The sequence below is a fragment of the Gorilla gorilla genome, chromosome 14, assembly GCF_029281585.2.
Source record: "Gorilla gorilla gorilla isolate KB3781 chromosome 14, NHGRI_mGorGor1-v2.1_pri, whole genome shotgun sequence".
In the NCBI taxonomy this organism is placed as follows: Eukaryota; Metazoa; Chordata; class Mammalia; order Primates; family Hominidae; genus Gorilla; species Gorilla gorilla.
Genome location: NC_073238.2, coordinates 100,403,883 through 100,421,083, shown reverse-complemented (window position 1 = coordinate 100,421,083; position 17,201 = coordinate 100,403,883). Strand labels below are relative to the sequence as shown.

General features: G+C 35.3%; 1 long non-coding RNA gene across 1 annotated transcript in view; it reads right to left on the bottom strand.

The window, feature by feature from the left end:
• Positions 1–16,300, bottom strand: part of LOC129526256 (uncharacterized) — a 52,573-nt gene extending 36,273 nt beyond the window's left edge. The window contains exon 1 of the long non-coding RNA XR_008670874.1: positions 16,179–16,300. This is a non-coding gene — a long non-coding RNA (uncharacterized lncRNA). The remainder of the gene's footprint in view (positions 1–16,178) is intronic.
• Positions 16,301–17,201: the final 901 nt, after the last annotated feature.

Sequence of the window (17,201 nt, the reverse complement as noted above, 5' to 3'; positions counted from 1 at the left end):
GCAGAAAATGTCTTTTCCTTCTTTCCTTCCTTCCTTCTTTCCTTCCTTCCCTCCTTCCTTCCCTCCCTCCTTCCCCCCTCCTTCCTTCCTTCTTTCATTTCTTCTTTCTCTCTCCATATATTTTTCATTTTTTCTTCCTCCATTTACATATACAAGCATGAGTTAAATTACATTCTACTGCATCACATGTATCTTTTCTGCATTTACATTTAAATAAATATATAAAATTTGATTTTATGCTTTTGTGAGATTATCATTTATACCTACAATTCTTAAAACAACAAAGTTAATTTTTCTCTCCATATTGTTTATATTGTACCTGCTTTATTAATGTAACCCTGGATGATATGAGAGTCAGTATAGAAGAATGGAAAACATAGAACACTGAATTAGTAAACTTTTCAATCACATTCTTGTTCTGCCCTTTACTAGCTGTGCGACTTTAGATAAGTTTCTCTATCTGTCAAATGGAGACACTCATAATTGTCTCATGATTTTTGTAAGAACAAAGGAAATAAACGAAAGTTGCCAGGTAAATAATAAATGATATTTTGATTCCTTCTCCTTTAGTTCTCAGTTTAAACATCTAGTGCTTACAGAAGACTAATATGACTTTATTTCCTTAACTCCACTGTTCTACCCCTAATAATATTTATACCTGTTAACTTCTTTTCCAACCCTCTGGAATTCTCCTTGACAGTACCCACTATTCTTATGACATCTAGCCCAATTACTGCCTTCCTTAAAGTTCCTTATATCAGAAACGACATGCATTGTATTCAGAGTATCTGGCTAGCAAGTACTAGATACTCTAGATTTGTGTTGAATGAATGAAACAGTATTTAAGGTGATGTGTTTCCTTACCTGTTGCCCATTAGGCACCACCACTCTTTTCTAAAGCTAAAGATTATTTTTCCCAGAATCCTCCTCCCTGTATGTGGTTCCTAGTTGGAGTGCGCCAATAACAGGCGTTCACGTGTGATTTAGCACAAAGAAGTGAAACAGAAGCCATTATTTCTGAGAAGCAGTTGCATCCTGAAGCTTATGCAGAGGAGAGATTTACAGCATGTCTCCCGGCTCTTGAGAACTATTTACTTCATCACTGCAACCTAAGTAGTTGGTAGGACCTCCTTAGAGAATCTTGGCAACTGCAGAAATTTACAAACTAGCTCTTGAGAAACAGATTTCACTGCTTCAATTTGACAACTTTGGTGTGAAATCCTCTATTGTGGAAGCTCTCTTCACTACCACTCTCCTGATCTTTCAGTGGTTTTAAACCCCTAATATCATCCTAAGCACCTTTTACTTGATTAAATAGAGTGGCTTCTGACTTTTTATATGATTTTTTCACTGGCACAGGTGCTTCACAGAGTAGTGATAAACTAGTTAATTTTAAACAGGAGCCAAAGGTGAAATTATTTTCAAAAAGAGTAAAGGGAAGTCATAATGTCAAATTCCATTTCTAGAAGCAGGTACATACAGAGCTCTAAAATTTTTGCAGTAAAATAAAAATGGAAGCAAAAGTGGCTACAAAAATCACAAGATTATGTCACGTAAAACAGTTTTCAGGTGCCGCATAACCATTCATCAATTAAGACCACAGATATATTTTCTTCATATAGCCTTCAAAAAGAAAGACTATTAGAAATGATAATTCTTGATATTTAATGAATTCTTATTCAGATCTATGAAACCTGCCAAGTGACTTACATGTGATGTTTTGTTACATTCTTATAAAGATGAAGAAACAAAATAAGACTAATTTGCCAAACATCACTCATGTGTTAAGTAAACAAGCTGTAACTAAAACCCAGATATGATTGACTGCAAAATTTTAAAATTTAATCTCTTCACCATTATTTTATACTACATTTCTATAATAATGCTTTCAATTTATTGCCTGGTAATTTACATTTATTATTATATTGATTAATTAATATCCTTCCAATAACATTTTAAAATAAAATTGAGAGGATGAGTTTCTTATAAATATTTCTCATAATACTGCTCCAAATATTCTGTGGATGGAATTAACACAAAGGCCAATTCCTAAAACCAATTTTATAGATACGTGGTTTTTTGATTGGTTGATTTAATCCAAAAATAGATTTCAGGGTATTAGACTAATAGATGAATTAAGTACATTCCAGACAATTATTCATAAATAACGTTTTCTCAACTGAGCTTTTGAGATTACAGTAGCTTATTTTTTTCTATAGCTCATATGGTAAGTACACATATTTAGCAGCAAATAAATTCAGAGGAGCATTGTGAAAAAGTTTGAGTCTAAGAAAAACTCATTCTTCACTAGAATATTATTGTGACTCTTTGGATGTGAGCTTTAGAAAGTAAGAATAATGTCAAAATTATACTCTGAAAGTGATTATAGTTCTACCTAACACAAGGACACCTGTGTAGTAAAGGAAACTAGATCCTTGTTAAGAAATCATACTAAAACAACTTTTAATGGAAGATATTTGAGGCAGATGTCACCATATCACCTTAGCTCACTGCATCTTCCTTCAAAAATTTTAACTTTGTGTCACTTTTACCTAAGTAAGTTGGCTGTTTATATGTGTTTACATACTAAATGAGAAAACAGTGTGCAATAACATTCTCCTTCAAATTTTGGTACATCAACTATTTGTGGTCTAAGCTGTTGTTGAAGTGATTCACTGATTGTAACTAGATTCAGAGATAAAATAATTTGATTCAAAAACATTTCATAATTGAAGGGTATGGTTAATCATAAACCTCAGTAGAAGTTCCATTACTTCATTAGGTCATAATTTCAATGGAAGCTAATATTTTATGGGCACAACATCCTTTTCAACTTACAATTAATGTCAAATAATGACTTGGCTAGCTTTGCACTTCTATTAATTCATGGAGCCATTATTGACATTTGAAATTATCATTTTTCAATGTGATTTAAATGTATTAAAGTTGTCTTTTTTAAAAATCACGTAGTTTATTTCACTGATAAACTTATCCTTTTTCATTGAAGTCATTTTTTAATAACAGTTGTTTTTAAAATGTTTTTTTAAAAATATGTATACTTTTAAAATTTATATGGAAGCTGCTCTATTTTCTTCAGGACAACACTCCTGTACCATTCTAATGTAATTTTAAATATATCCAAAGAAATTTAGGAAATCTATAAAAATAAGATATTTCTAAACTTTAAATTCTTATTCCACAAAAAGTCTTCTGTTTTTAATAAAAACTATTTCCTTACAGTTAATATACCAAGCTGACAAAGCTATGTTCTTTTGCCAAGTTTTTGTTAAGATTGCTGTATACATCACTAAAGGAACATTTGAGTATCCATTTATAAATGCACCTACTTTTTGGCTTAGAATCTTAGTTTGTGCGTTTTGAAAATAGAAGTACTTTATAAAGTCCTTTGATATCTTTTCATCAAAGAAACTAAGGAAGACCTATTTCATTTTTATTTTTACTTCGACTTGTATTTTTCAGCATTAGAACTGGGTTAAGCTCCTTGTCATGTTATATAACAGAAATGTCTTGTCATATCCTGACATCTTGTCACCTAAATAATGACTCATGGTCCTGGTGAGCTTTTCGAGAAAGGTTCTGGCAATTATCAAATGGCTCATCTCTTCCTCTGGCATTTCACAGAGCTAAAAATCTGTTTGATATATCGTCTGCATTTTTGCAGAAAATATTGCCCTAGTCACTCATTCTAAGCCTATCTTAGGAGTTCCATATGCTTTCATAGGATGAGAATAATATGCAGTACTCCATATGCTCCCCATTAAATTACATATAAAAATAAGAATACATTTACCCTGATTATTGCTTAAAGATTCAAAAAATGTATCAAATACTATCTTCTATCAAAAAGAAAATATTAAAAACCGAGAAGCAAGGAAGGTACCTAGATCGCTAGAAAAAGCACATTCTAGGCAGAAGGACCAGCAACTGCAAAGGCCCTCAAGGGACCACTGTATGGTCTGTCCACAGAAAAGCAGTGAGGCCGATATGGCTGGAGCAAAATGAAAAAGGTAGGAATGAGGTTACAGGGTTAGCCGAGAGCCAGATTCTGTGGAGCATAACAGGAGATGAAAAACTCTATGTCCTTGATTCTTAGTGAGATAAAGAGTCATTCAGAGATAGAATGGAGGGCTGCCATTCATTTGTTCAACAAATATCTGTTGAGCAACTTATTGTGTGACAGCTGCTGTTCTAGATGCTGGAGATATAGCAGTAAATAGACAGAAAAAAATGTTACTTTCATATGGCTGATGGTTTTCCGGATGGGAGCACAAAAACTGGTTAAAGAGCCAATCAACCAATGCTGAATAAATAGTTCTTATACCAGAAAATAGTAAGTGCTATAGAGAAAAATAAAGCAAGAGAAAATGGTGAGGGGATTAACTCAGTCACGGCAATTTTACGTAGGTTCGTGAGATATAACCAAGTTTTGTTTTTTGTTTTCTGTTTTTTTTTTTTGAGACAGAGTTTTGCTCTTGTTGTCCAGGATGGAGTTCAATGGCACGGTCTCGGCTCACTGCAACCTTTCCCTCCGGGTTCAAGCAATTCTCCTGTCTCAGTCTCCCAGCAGGGATTACAGACACCCACCATCATGCCTGGCTAATTTTTGTATTTTTAGTAGAGATGGGGTTTCACCATATTGGCCAGGCTGGTCTTGAACTCCTGACTTCAGGCAATCCGCCCGCCTCGGACTCCCAAATAACTGATATTTATACATCACTCTAATTACTTTATGAAGGAAAGATTATAGAAAGGCATGATTAGAATCAGGGGAACAAGTTAGAAGGGAATCACAATCATTAAGGAAATAGGTGAGCTTGTCTTTAACTTTGGTGGTAGAGGAAGAGGTGACAAAAAGTGATTGAATTCTGAATAAATTTCAGAGTAATATTAGCCAATAGGATTGGCTGTTGTTTTGTATATGAGGATGAGACAAAAGAAGGAGTCAAGGATGACTCTGATAATTACATTTAAGCAACTGAATAAAGGGAATTATCTGAGATGGGAAACATTGGGGTGAAGTAGACATACAGGAAGTGAAAGGCATAAGTTTGAGTTTATTGTAGCACCTAGAAATTACCATCCAACTCTAGGCAGAAAGGGACTTAATAGGAAAGTGAGTAAGTATATTGGAAGAACTTAAATGGCAAAATCTACATTGAACCTCCAGGAATGACTTTCAGAACCACTGAGAAACACCTTAAATAGGGTGGCTGCCAGGAGTTATTATTTTCCAGGCATCACTGAAATGAAAAACCTGCCACTGATTCTATCAGTGCAACCATGTCTAGATACACAGAAAGCTGGAAAATGAACACCTATAGATGCAATAGACTGATTAGGAAGCCAGATTAAAAAGTCACTGCCAGTGATGCTGACATTTCCACTGTGACATTTCACACTCATAAAGCTAAAAAATAGCATATTGTGAGCAAGAAATTCATGTTTGCATAACCCAGTTTGGCAACAGAAACCAGCAAATAAGTTAAAAAACACCTTAATTGTCAAAACTGTTTTGTACTCAAAGCTAACGATATCAAGTTTTCCACTTTTCCAAGCAAAAAGAAAATGATTGCATGAAAGTTGTTAGAATCAATACAGACTATCTGCAGAATGGTTATCAAGCTCAATGGAATATGAGATATTTGGAACATGTTTAGTTTGAGGCGTCAATTTGCTATCTTTTGAAGATGTCAAAAAGTGCTTACATATAAATCTGGCAATTAAAGAAATGCAAGAGGCCCAGGAATATATGAGAGAAATAGGATTTATAGATTATGTTTAAAGTCACGATGCAGGATAAAGTGACTTTGACAATGCACAACTTAGATAAGAGTAAAGCTGATCCCTCTCTTCCCATTTGTGTGTTGCAAAAATGATAAGGCTGTTTCCATCTCATATTCAAATTAGTAATTAACCTTTAAAACACTTTACCTAGGGTCATAATACACTGATTGAAAAGATGCCACACACATAAAGAGAACACATTTGGTAGAGATAATACAAATAGGAAGGATGTTAAGGTCAGAGAGAAAGTAATTTTACCTGATAATAACAATCTGAATATATATTATTTAGGAAGACTTGAAAACCTTCGATAGAATTAATTTAACTTTTGATGAACTCATTAGTGAAGCATAGGACTTGATAAATTGTACTGAGTAGTTATTACTGCTGTGTTACAAATTACCTTAAAATTTAGTAGCTTAAAACAGCAAACATATATGTCTCACAGTTTTTGTGAGTTAGGAGTAACTTAGCTGAGTGGTTCTGGCTCAGACTCTTATGAGGCTGCAGTCAAGTCGTTGGTCAGGGCTGCAGACCTAGCTGAAGGCACACCTGGGAAGGATTTACTACTGAGCTCACTCAAGTGGTTCCTGGCAGTTGTCAGTTTCTTAATGATTATTAGTCAGAAACTTCAGTTCCTGGGCACAAAAGATCTCGACAGAACTGTTCATAACATAGCAGCTTGTTCTTCCAGAGTGAGTCATCAAATGGGGGAAGAGAAGTTAAGCTCCCCTGACACAAAAGTGCAATTTTTTTAATAGCATAACCTTGGTACTTATATACCATTCCTTATGCTATATTTTATTGATTATAATGTGGAAGGATACTAACAAGGATCTGAATACCAGGGGCTGGGAGCATTGAGGCTCCTCTTGGAGGCAGACCGCCACAGTTGGTCTTTGTTGACCTCATGAAATTGTGGGAGCTAGTTAAGCAGTCCAGTAAGCCTGTTGTCTTCACATATGATGTTAGAGTTTGAAGTATGCAGGACACCAGGTGTGGAAGAGGAGATAGATGTAACATGGGAGAGGTCAAGAACAAGCTGGAACCTATAGAAGCACAAGCTGGGAACCCATGAGGCAGGACTAAAATATATGTCAGTTCTTATTGCTTGTGTCCTTGGTGGTGTGGGCATCCTGAGAAGCCAAATGTCTTTGTCTCAGGGCTAAACACGTGGGCCCAGATTCTCTATTGCCGAAGGAGGATCTCAGGGAAGGCGGAGCAGTCACAGCACTAGTGGCTATCGCACAATCCTGAGAGGAGTGAGCACATAAATGATAGTAGGTGTATGCTATCAAATGACTCCTGCTTTATTTCAACTTTCTCAGCCTTTCACAAGAATCTCTCTTGTGGTCAACTCTAACCAAAAATATATGGAGAAAGGAATTCTGGGAAATGTAGTTCATTCTAGAAAAGTTATCATGTTACAAAGCCACTGCAGATTGTACCTGAGAAGCAGAGTTCTCAGTGTCTGTATGTAACAATGGAAATTTGAAAAGCATCCAAGAGATTCTAGACTGGATAAAAAGGATAAAAATATACTTTATAATCATGCTAATTAAGAGTTTTTCCTAGTTTCTTTGTAAGAAGCAATTAACAACAAATATTACTATTAAGTATTTTGTATTCCTCATTATTTTTACTTATATAATTTATAAACATATATCACACATAATGTAGTGCATTATATTCTATAACAATAGCATATATATAATATATAGACTATTGGTGACAGATATTTATCAACAGCTTATATTCCTGAATTAAAGGTGTTTACGTAGGGAATGTAGGTATATCTGAAAAGCTTGGATAACAATTCAGAGCACAGATTTCAATATCTCCCATAGAAAAAAATAGTAAACAGGTAAACAAACTGTCTTGTTCTTACCCCAAGTAACAAGGTTTATTTCTAGCTGAATGGGCAGCATGTGTTGTAGACTTTCAACATTATTGATTATTTTTATTTTCTATCTTTTTCCAAAAGTGAGGTGAATATACCTACTCATGTTTATTAATTTTAGCTTTACTAAGAAAATATAAAGCAGAGATTATGACAGACTTTCTTATGGGTATTTTCCTTCTGCTTCATTTTGTCTCCTTTAACATTTCTAGTGGTATTTGGAGAGTTGTGATTGCAGGATTTTTAAAAATTGATAAGTAATATTTGTACATATTTGTGGTGTACATGTAGCATGTTTTACATGCATAGAATATGAAATAATCAAGTAAAGGTATTTTGTATATCCATCACCTTGAGTATTTATAATTTCTATGTGTTGTAAACATTTTGCATTTTCTATCTATTTGAAATATACAATATTGTTAATATTATTATTGACATATACAATATTGTTAACTACAGTCACTACAGTCTGCTATGAAACATTCAAACTTATTCCTTCTATCTAACTGTATGCTTGTACCCGTTAACCTACCTCTCTTCATCCCATTCCCACCAACACACTCTTCTCAGCCTTTGGTATCTATCATTTCCACTCTCTACCACGAGAACAACTTTTTTGGTTTCTACACACAAGTGAGAACTTGTAATGCTTGTCTTTTTGTGCCTGTCTCATTTCGTTTAACATAATGACCTCCAGTTCCATCCATGTTGCTTCAAATGAAAGAATGTGATTCTTTTTTTATGGCCAAAAACTATTCCATTGTGTATACACACCTCATTTTCCTTATCTATTCATTTGTTGGTAGACACTTCGATTGATTTCATATCTTTGGTGTTGCCAATAGTGGTTCAATAAACATGGAAGTTCAGGTATCTTTTTTATATACTGATTTATTTTCCTTTGGATAAATACCCAGTAGTGAGATTACTGGATCTTATGGTAGTTCTGTTTTTAGCTTTCTGAGAAATTTCCATGCTGTTTTTCATAGTGGTCTTACTAATTTACATTCCCATCAACAGTGTTCCCTTCCCCCAAATCCTTGCCAGCATCTGTTATTTCTTTCTCTTTTTGATAGTAGCCATCCTAACTAGGGCAAACTGATATTTCACTGGCCTTTTGATTTGTATTTCCCTGATGATTAGATATATTGAATTTTTTTTCATGTGTCTGTTGGCCATTTGTGTGTCTTCTTTCAAGAAATGTTTATTCATGTCATTTGCTTACTTTTTAGTGAGATTATTTGTCTTTTTACTGGTGAGTTGTTTCTTGTATACTCTGGATATTAGTTCCTCGTTGGATGAATAGTTTGCAAATATTTTCTCCATTTGACAGTCTGTTCCTTCACTCTGTTGATTATTTCCTTTGCTATGCACAAGATTTTTAGTTTAACATCATCCCATTTTTATTGCCTGTGCTTTTGAGGTCTTAGCCGTGAAATCTTTGCCTAGACCAATAACCTGAAGTGTCTTTTCTATGTTTTCTTTTAGTAGTTGTATACTTTCAGGTCTTACGTTTAAATGTATACCTCGATTTTTATACATAGTGAGAGACAGGGGTCCAGTTTCATTCTTTTGCCTATAGATAACCAATTTTCCCAGCAGAATTTATTGAAAAGGATGTCTTTTCCCTAAGGTATGTTTTTTTTGTGTCTTTGTTGAAAACTATTTGGCTGTAGATACATGGATTTATTTCTGGTTTTTTCCCCTATTGCCCTAAAACTTTGTAAAATTGAATAGGTAGGTAGAGCTGAGTGGGGAGAGTATGGGGAATCACAAATTAAATCAACCTGCTTTAAAAAAAAATTCTCTTACAGTGGCTATGTCTTCTAAACACTTTCAATAAGAGTAGAGGAGAAAAAAATCACATTATGTAAGCTATATAATACTGTACATGTTCAAATATAGATTAGTGAACTGTAAAATAAAATTCTCTTTCCTATCATTTCCCTCTATGAAAAGTCACCAACTATTTTACATATTATCTTCCACCTTTCTTGTAGAAATATTCCACATCAGTAGGCATAATTCACAGGGAAATGAGGAACTGAAAATTACTGTGAGATAACTTTCTTCTTAAGGTTTTCTTAGGGGTTCTATTTTCCATCTACACACAGTGAATTAAAACATTCATTATATGTGTCAGCTAACATTTTATTTTGTCTAGCAGAGACATTTGTAAAGAAAAAGATTTCCACTATGCCTGAAATAATTGGTTTAAAGCATCAGAGAAAAGTATGGGCCTTTGAAATATGTCTGAATTAGGAATCATTTGAGATATTAATCCAAGTTGGTTTGTCCACTGCTGTTATTAACAGGTTTCAGAGTTTTCCAGACTTCAGCAACTTTAAAAAAGTATAACAGAGTTTTAAAATGTGAATATTCCTTTTTATGTGGCAACTTATTTTCTGGGAGAAACTGACATTATTTCAGATTTGGCATTGTATTAATCCTTTCTCATGCTGCTAATAAGGACACACCTAAGACTGAGTAATTTATAAAGGGAAGAGCTTTAATTGACTCACAGTTCAGCATGGCTGGGGAGGCCTCAGGAAACTTATAATCATGGCACAAAGTGAAGCAACCACGTCCTTCTTCACATTGTGGCAGGAGAGAGAAGAATGAGTGGCCCTTATAAAACCATCAGATCTCGTGAGAACTAACTCACTATCACTAGAACAGGAAAGGGGAACCACCACGTGATTCAATGATCTCCTCCTGGTTCCTCCCATGACACATGGGGATTATGGGAAGGAACTACAATTTGAGATGAGATTTAGGTTGGGACACAGCCAAACCATATCAGGCATAATAAGAAAGAAGAACTGAAGCATCCCAGAAAGAATAATTATCAGATAATTCTGTGCAAACGACATTATTCTGATACTATAGACAATGGAACAGGATGGACAATATTCCTATTTTCCTCTTAAAACTTCAGAAAGCATATTGCATTTTATTTCTCTCCTATGTGTTATGGAGTATTCCAATTAAATAAAAAATTAACACTATATAAAGATAGCCATCTTTACATTTTTTTCTTCACAATGTTTATCTCTAATTTTGTGCCATAGACTATACTAACGGGTAAAAATTAGGCTTGGAATGTGAAGGCAGATGACAGGCAGAGGCAAATGACAAAATGCTAAATTGTTGCAATTTCTTTGGTGTATTTTCCATTTGCAGAGAATATCTGCAATCCCTAGGAACAAACATAAGGAGTATCATTGAATCCCTATGAACAAGCACCCTAAGAATGTCATAAGCTTATTTAAAATATTTGATTCTGCCTCAATGCAATCATGCTGAAATTAGACCAAATAAATTAAAAATAAGTATATTCATCAATATTCGAAAGACACTAATTTATTCATCTTTACTCAGGCAGATTCAATATTTATTTAACACCTACTTTGTGCAAGCACATGACAGCATTGAATGAATCGGCCTTTGATGAGGATCGATCAGCCTTCAGGCCCAGATGAGAAAAGTCTCAGTATATCATGTTTAGATGTCCCTAAATCTAATCCCGTTTATATTTGGCATTTTCTGGTCACTTACTAAATACTGTAGTCAGTACTCTGTTTCTATTATCTTTATTATTCCGCTCTTACTATGTTTCTGTTAAAAGTGGGAAATGTAAAATACAAAATATAAATATAAAATGATTTTAATATCTAATCTATAGATTCTGACAATTTCTCACAGTAGTTTTTGTTTTCATCCTCAAGGCTATAGGAAATCACTACATCCATGAATCTACTTTATTCTAAACATAATTCTTTTCACTTTGTATTTGAAGGTTTGTATTTATCTTTTTCTACTATCAGTCTGTGAACTCAAGTCCCATAAGCCAAAGACATGGCAAAGGCCTCCAGGAAGGAATTACTATAATTATTTCCAAACTAATGTTTACTGTCCAGATTCTCTGTTAGTAAGCCAGGTGTTTTGTCTAGCTTGCTTCAGTTGATAACTCTTTCCAAAATGATTCTATATCAGGTGCAACAATTATCAGCTTAAAACTGCTCTGTGTAGAAAATAGGTTGGGCCACTGCCAATATTTGTCAAGTTGACTCAAACATACTATTATCAAAACGGACCTTAGGTAGCAAAGTGCTAAGGTTTCCACAACTTTTGTTCTAGTCTGACTATGGGCAATTCTCTCATAAACCATGCAACCTCTAACATTCTCAGCTGTGTGATTCAATGTGCCTTGCTCTGCAATGTGTAATGCATGTGCAAAGTTGGCTACAAATTAAAGAAGCACAGGAAATAGAAGGACGGAAATGATCAAAGGAATAGGCTGAACATTCCCTTCTGATTATTTTAATCTTAGAAAGTTAACATATAAATAAATTTCACATTCTGAAAATGAAACAAATGCACAAATATTTAATAATAAAATCTAACTTTAACAAGCTCTATAATTTCTATTCTCTCAAAAATGTTCACAAACTTTTCTTTGATCTAGAAATGAACAAGGAGATTACGAAAATAACCACTGAGATGATAAAAGAACATGAAGTTAGTGTTCCTATAGACTAGATATTAGTGGTCATTTTTTGTCGATATTCTCTGAGCCTTTTCTTTGATAGCCTGTGAAGTCTCTGCATTTGCATTCAGTCTTAATACTGTCTACCTGAATCTCTAGCATCACTCACCCCAAATTACCCTGAACACACACACACACACACACACACACACACTCACTCATGCACACACAGATAATGAAATGGCAAATGATAGCAACAGGAGGCAGCCAAATGCCTAGGCAGATAGGGGAGGGTCCCTGGTAAAAACCCCACTTTCAGTCCAAAGATAGTTGAAAGCCTGAAAAACAAGCTGCAAATTAGATCTTCGGACCAGATTGAGAACTTGTCTTCCTGTTTGGTGTGCTTTTCTTCTGACTGATCCCCACCTTTCACCTATTTTACATATACCTACTTTTTTCTAACTGGTTTTCTACACTGTCGTGCCCACCTTTGAGTGGCATCTTCACTTAACCTTTTTTGCATACTCACCAACCAATCAGCATGTACTCCCCATTCTGAGTCCATAAAAGGCCCCAGACCCAGCCACATGGGGAAATTTCCTTTCTTTAAGTAGTGAGACCAACTGTGCATCCATCCTCTCTCTGGTGAAAGCCGTTTTCATTGTTCAACAGAATCCTTCTCTGCCCTCCTCACCCTTCAATATCCAGTGTATCCTCATTCTTCTTGGGCATGGTATAAGAGCTCAGGAACCACTGAATGTGGGTACAAGCTATAACACAGGTGAGCTGGGGCACATCAGTATGGCCGAGCAAGGCCTGGGTGGAGTGTCACTGGCTGGGGTACCCCAGCTTGCAAAATGGCCAAGAAGAAAAATTCTGCATCACTAAGATCATTGAAGACGTCTCAAACATAGGTACAGAAATTGAGACCCCTTTGTGATAGAGGTACAGAGTCAGTATCATCAGTAAAATGCCACAACCTTACCACGGGTAGAAAAGGCTGATGATCATATCAGTTGTTTTGCACAGAATAACTAACCATGACTTGAAGTATAAACTTCAAAGACTCTTCATTTAGAGAATTATTCCCCATTATAAGGACACTTGCTTAGAAAAATAATATGACTGTTAAGAGTAGCATTTGGACAGTTGAAAATGGTAACTCTGGAACTTGGGGGTCCAATTTACTGTAACCACTAGCCATGTGGTTTTTACTAAAAACCTCCTTTTAGTAAAAAAATAAATTAAGTTAAATGTTTAGTTCATTAGTCACACTAGTCACATTTCAACTTCTCAATATCCAAATGTCACTAGCAGCTACCATATAGGACAGAAGTATAAAACATGTCATCACCACACAAAGTTCGATTTGACAGTACTGCTGTAAATAATCGGTTTTATTAAATCAGAGTCAAATCTTCCAAATGTTTAGGATAAAATATGGAGTTGTAAGTCCAGCGTAAGAAAAGGTAGGATATCAGTTCTAACTTTCCAATTACTGGATTTCTAGGCTGACTAGCTGTGATGCTCAAAGCCGGGATGACTGGAAGATCTTTTGAAGTATTAGATGATTAGTGTTTTGTATTCTTACTATCCTCTTTGCAAAAGATTATGAGGTGGGAGACTAGATCATCCCACCATCAAGTAAGCAGGTTTTACCATCATTGTGAACTCAGGAAGAGAAAGAGAAGTAGAAATGCAGAATAAAAGTTTTGCAACACCCTATTAAAGAGCCTAATATAAAATTATTTGGTAGCACGATATAACAAAACTGTAAAAAATATTTTTTCTTCACAATAAGTAGTGATAAATGTACTAGAAGTGTTAAGTCTATTTAAGGAGACAATAGTTTATGAGAACAAGTAAAGACAATGTGTGGAACCATATAAAGAAGATAATGTATTGCCACAGATCTAGGAAACTATGTATTAATAATGAAACTGTTACTTGGTATTGAGATCTTTCAATGTATCAGTCTTTGTATTGTATCAGGTTCCGTGTCATTTACTTTTCACAATGATTGGCGAAGCAAGCACAAGTATAATTTGCATTTTACAAGTGAAAAACTACTAAAATTTAAGTAACTTGCTCAATATAGAAAAGCTAAGACTGGAATTAAAAACTAAATCTTGTAACTCCAGATAAACAAGACTCATACAACAGTGTTGCCCAAAGCAAAATATTTACCTCCAATCTTTGCACTATGTTTAAAATAATTACCTGAATGGATGCTATACAGCTATAAGATTTAATTCATTACTATTTACTTATTTTTATACATTATCATTGATGTACTCTGGACTCCATTGGCTAAATTATCTGGTCTATTTATGCCTGCAAAAATCTACATTTTCTAATTCATAAATGGTTTTATTTTCGTGATATATAGAAACTAGCTCACAGTAAGCTGGTTTACCTTAGTACTTGCTTATTCCACTTCCTTATCATATAAATATGTTCTACCATTTCAAAAATAATAACAGAAATTCAAAGCATCTTCCACATCCCTGCATATTCATTTTTTCATTTTCTTTAGAACCAATCTTCCTGAAAGTTTAGTTGATTATTTTCTTTCGCTGCTTTTCACTTCTCAATCCACAGCAGAGTAGCAACCAACTCACACACTATGTATGAAATCAATACTTGCCCAAGCCATTAATAATACTGCACATGTCAAAACAAATGTGACCAAAATTTATTATGTATTCTAATATTAGACATTATATTATGTTCATCTTTTATGAAACTCTCTTCTCCATTGGTTTCAATGGCATCAACCATCAATTAAATATCTGAGGACACTTGATTTCCAAACCCAAAATTAATCTCACAATTTTAATAATAAATCTGATCTTTTAATGATTGTTTTTGCAGCACTATCCATTTTCCAGAAAGCAATATAGGATTTTGAACAAAGCTTTATTTTTCCCTCTCTTGTAATCCTTCATAGATATTCATTTTCCAAGTTCCAATAATGGTATGTATCCAATAATTGAAGAATTCATGCCTCTTTTTTCATCTCTGTTATAGTTTACTTATGTTTATCAATAAATTTGCACTAAATTATTAAAATTCCTCACCTCTAACTTATTTTGCACAAACACCATAATTTTCTTTTCTCCCACCCCCCCAACGTTTTTTTTTTTTTTTTTTTTTTTTTTTTTAATTTAGACAAGGCCTCGCTCTGTCACCTAGACTGGAGTGCAGTGGCATGATCTTGGCTCACTGAAACCTCTGCCTCCAAGGCTCAAGTGATCCTTCCAACTCAGCCTCCCAAGTAGCTGGGGCTACAGATGTGTGCCACCACTCCTGGCTAATTTTTGTATTTTTGTAGAGACAAGGTTTTGCTATGTTGCCTAGGCTGGTCTCAAACTCCTAGAGTAAAGCAATCTGCCTACGTTGGCCTCCCAAAGTGCTTGGATTCCAGGTGTGAGCCACCATGCCCAGCCCTACCATACGTTTCTTGAACAACAATGATCAATGTGCCACTCACTTGCTTAAAAAAAATTTTTGTAACATATGTAGTAGTTTCAGGATAAATGTAAGGGATCAGTTTGATACTTAAGAGCCTTTATGATGTGTCACAATTCCACTCAATCCATTCGGATTTCTGTTTTACCTGGAGGACATCATGTTAAGTGAAATAAGCCAGGCACAGAAAGACAAATACTGAGTGATCTCACTTATATATGAAATCTGAAAAAGTTAAACCTATAGAGGCAGACAGTAGAATAAAAGTTATCAAAAGTTTGGTGGCCATGGAGAGGTTGAGGAGATGTTAGTTAAAGGATACAAAATTTCAGTTAGATATGAGGAATAAGATCAAGAGACCTATTATAAAACAGGGTGACCAGAGTTAATACAAGGAACATTGGAACCTTGAAAAAGTAACCTCGCTTCCTTGGTGAAAAACCCCAACAGAACTTAGAATGCTAGTAACCAGGCACCCACATTCTACGGAAAGCCCTGTAGGCAGCTTACTTGACAGCAAATACTCAAGAGAGCAAAATGTCCTCCTGCTGGATCCTGACTTTCCAAGGCTCTCACTTCAGGTCTTCCTGAAGGATGCCAAGGATGCCAACATGGGCTTATTTCTCACCTCAGATGCCTCTGGCCAATTGGCAAGGGGCACCCACATGTAACACAAGGAAGCCCAGGGTAGGCCCCTCCAAGCCACACAAGCCCCTCATAGTCCACACCTGTGATCTCATCAAAGGTGCCCTACACCCTTCCCTATCACCATGTGTTGGGGAAAGCAACTGAGAACCAACAATGATATGTCTCTAACATTTGAAAAATTTGTGCTTCTTTTTGCATCCCTCTGTGATATGTGAGGCAATGCATGTGCTAATCAGCTTGATTTGGCCATTCCACAATATATATTTCATTATATGATGTTTTCAAAACATCATATTGTACCTGATAAATATATACGAATTTGTCAACTAAAAATACATATTTCTGTCTTGATCTTGTACAACCAACACAGTATCCATGATCTACACACCAGCAATTGTTTTCTCCTCCTGATATCAGGAGTGCTTTACTCCTTGATTCTGCACATGATGTAAGTTGTCCCTGCCTGCCTGAGAGTTTCTTTCTTATCTTGCTTATCCAATAAATATATTTTATTGGCACAAAACTCTATTTAGATGTGACTTATCTGGGAACCCTACACACTTTACTACCAAAACACCAGGGGTTTGGTCTAGGTCCTGCTCCTTGCCACACAGAAAGCCAGTCACCAAGATGACAAGTGTTGCTGAAGAGGAAGTCTTTAACCAGATGCTGCAGCTGAGGAGATGGGAGCTCAGTCTCAAATCTATCTCGCTGACCAACTAAAATGAGGGACTTACATAGCGGGGAAGGAATGTAATAATGTGCATAGGGAAACAAGAACTAGGGAGGGGCAAGGAAGCAATCATGATGAATGAGCTGTTCAGCATCTCATCGTCTGAATATGGTAATCTGGTGAGTTTCAGTTCTCCAATACTCTGAGAGGCC